At 36.8% G+C, this 3271-nt stretch overlaps 1 non-coding gene across 1 annotated transcript; it reads left to right on the plus strand.

Annotated features, from left to right (window-relative positions):
• The first annotated feature begins 1241 nt into the window (after positions 1 to 1241).
• On the plus strand, positions 1242 to 1313 carry Trnap-agg (transfer RNA proline (anticodon AGG)). Its single transcript has one exon. It is a non-coding gene; the product is annotated as a tRNA-Pro (tRNA).
• The last annotated feature ends 1958 nt before the right edge of the window (positions 1314 to 3271 follow it).

Raw genomic sequence — 3271 nt, forward strand, 5'->3', positions numbered from 1 at the left:
GAGCTATCTTTTGATCGATCACCAGATGATTATTTGGCACGTATTCAGACCTTCTCTGGATTATAACACTTACAAATATTGTAAACATCATGCTTGCACACCATTTATATCAACAACAAAAAAAACATTGAACTAACGCATTTTGATGAGTTCAGTTCTGATCATGAGTTGTCCAATTCAATAATGTTGTTTCGTCCACATGATTTCTATGGCAACCGCTTGGCGCGCTGCAGTTTGTTTATTGTGTCCTTCGCGCATAGCAGAAATAAAGTTTCTCTGTGTTCAGTGTGTTGAGGTGAACACTTTTGAAATGTTCAAGAAAAGGCAATATTCTGGAGAAAGTCTAAATTATGAATAGACCAATATAATGACAGTAAACTCAAGCAATGATAAATGCAACATCTGCTTGAGAATTCGAATGGACAAACCATGATCATTTTTTGGACAAACCATGATCAGAGATGGTCAAACCGTGACCATAATTTCTCTCTAAGGAAAATCGTTAAAAAACATAAAAATTTGAATAATTTCAACGCCTTATGGTAGTATTAGCAACTAGAGACTTGGAGCTTTTCAACAAACCCAAACTCGTATCGATTATATGTGATTTTCATGAAGAAAAATCGATTTGCATTTACTAGTTGCGTAAAAACACCCCAAATCGGACAAACCAAGATCATTTACCCTACGATGTTAAAAAACAAAACTGCTTGAAATCAAAACTAAAAAAAATATAATGACGACATTTTAGTGTTCGAATAAAACTGTTTACTTAAATTGAAAAATGAAAAAAAATTACAAGACATTTTTTTTTAGAACTTTGATTCCCATTCTTCATTTTCCGAATATCCAACAATTTGTCCATACAACTTTTCAAAGTAAAGGTTTGGCTTTCAAAATACGTATCAATAAAAAATAAAAAAATAGCCCAATAAGTCCACTGGTCATATGAAAATGGAAAATTGTATTTTAGCCGCACCATTATGAGAAAATGTAAGAAAAAATCATTTCTGTGTGAAATTGATCGTAAACTAATTATCTGGCTCTTCATGATCGTCAGCAAGTTGCACTGCGGTCGTTAGCGGCTTCCCTGATTGAAATTGAAGACACCGAATTCAAAACAAAAACAGTTCATACCATTGAAGCGCGCGTCATAAAACGGAGACCAAGTAAAGCATATCAAGCACCGCGAAGAAGCGCCAACAAAACGACCTCCCGATTGATGAGACTGATCCTCAACGGGCTCGTTGGTCTAGGGGTATGATTTTCGCTTAGGGTGCGAGAGGTCCCGGGTTCAAATCCCGGACGAGCCCACTGCGATTTTTTTTCGTCTGACCATAACACGCTTTTTCCGCTTGATGCCGTCCTAAAAATTCATAAGATGCTAGCTAACACAAGAGCTCATCAGAAGAAGTGTGCTGTCTCCGAAAGGAGCAATCTTTGTAAAGTGATAGGGTTCTTACACACCGATTTATGTGGAGAGTGTTTCCCCTAATGTCTTTGAATTTACCATTTCATCCAACTTGTCCAAACCGTATCGGACTTATAACTGATTTCACCCTTTCATCCCTCGAGACTTGCCTTCGAGCTGACCATTTCCACAGCTGCGGTGGGGAAGATAAATCTACTCCGATTCCCTCGGATCATCACTGGCTGCACTTGAGAGAGAGAGAGAGATCACAACCAACCAACCAACATTCGTCTTGAAGACGAGCAGCAGAAGAAGCAGCTTTTTCAATAAGTCTTTTCAGCAAATCGTTTCATTCCCCCGAGATTTACCGCATCAAGATTTCGAGAAGTGTGAAAACGGATGCTGGATGCTGCTGGAAGAGATGGTTTGCCCAACCAACTCCCCAAAGGAGCAAGCGTTCGTCCTTTTGTGTAATGTCTGCATTTCCCGTACAAGAGAAGATGTTACCGCAATTCACAAGATTTGTGTGTGCGTGTGTGGGTGTGTGTTTATATGGTAGAGGTGGAGAAGAGCAACATAAACTTGTTTTCAGTTAATTATAATTGTTTTCTTCATTTTGCTGATTACCCTCGGGTAACTTATGTGTGTACTCAGCTGCTAAATGCGTTCAAAAATAAAAAAAAAGCATTGTATGGTTTGGTTATTTTAGATCTAGGCATATTCATTGATGATCATAATGTTCAAATGACAATTTTTAAAGTATAGATGTATGTTCCAGTTAAACTTAAGGAAAATAAGCTTGTGAAAATTAACTTTATTATTTGCATATTCTTTCGTCAACTTAGTTTTTTTTTTCTCACGAGTATTCTATATTTTGTTTCGTTTCGAAAATTGTAACTCGTAAATCTTTGGTTTTATAGAAAAAAGACACAGGAGGGTTGTGTTCGAGACACGACCGCATAGTTGACGTAGGACTCCGTTAGGTTATCTGATGCATGCTGATTTTGGATATGTTCGAAAAATTACATAGTTAAACTCTTTGATAATGATTTGGTGGCCCTGAAAAGGACCGTTTTGATTGGATGTTCGGTATGGTTTCCTCACTCCAAGTCATTGGATGGTGCGTATCAAGATAGAAGTTGCCCAAGTGGAATGATGTGATGAAAACCACTCTTCGTGGCCCCGGACGAGAGGGCTCCTGTGTTATGTATGAATGCGATAAAGAAAAAAAACACTCTTGTAATATAAGATAGTTATCATTATCGAACATAATTAGCAATTTTTCTTCTAAAAAATGTTACTTTATTCTAGAGAAAACATATTTTAAATGGGAAAGGTAATTTTACTCTCATAATTTTACCTTTCTGAGTGTTTATTTAACCCATTTCCTTTTTCGCTTCAAACCCAATGGAACACGATGGTATATGCCTAAATGTGAATTTCGGACGATCCGTTCTCGAGCGGGATTACTAGGATGGCAATGGATGTATGGAAAAAAAATAATCATCGAATTTTAAAAACCGACCATATACATCTCGTTTATTGGCCCAGAAAAATGATCTGTGCAAAGTTTCAGCACCATCGGACATGATTTAGAGGTGCCTCAAAGCGCTCAAAGTTTTGATTTAAGTAAAGGAAATTTGGAAAATCGAAATTTTTTTTCGATGCCAAATGACTTAAAAATGCATGAAAAGTCGAGTTCTGGTGTCATCTCGAAAAAAAAATTTTTGTCCGAAAATCGACCTTAAAGCCAACCAACCAACATTAAAGTTCTAAATTTAAATTTTATTTGCCAGAATTATTAGAAATAATCACCTTACTTGCAATAAAAAAATGCCCCCGACTGGCATATATTAGGCT

This window comes from Toxorhynchites rutilus, unplaced genomic scaffold (assembly GCF_029784135.1).
Source record: "Toxorhynchites rutilus septentrionalis strain SRP unplaced genomic scaffold, ASM2978413v1 HiC_scaffold_420, whole genome shotgun sequence".
In the NCBI taxonomy this organism is placed as follows: Eukaryota; Metazoa; Arthropoda; class Insecta; order Diptera; family Culicidae; genus Toxorhynchites; species Toxorhynchites rutilus.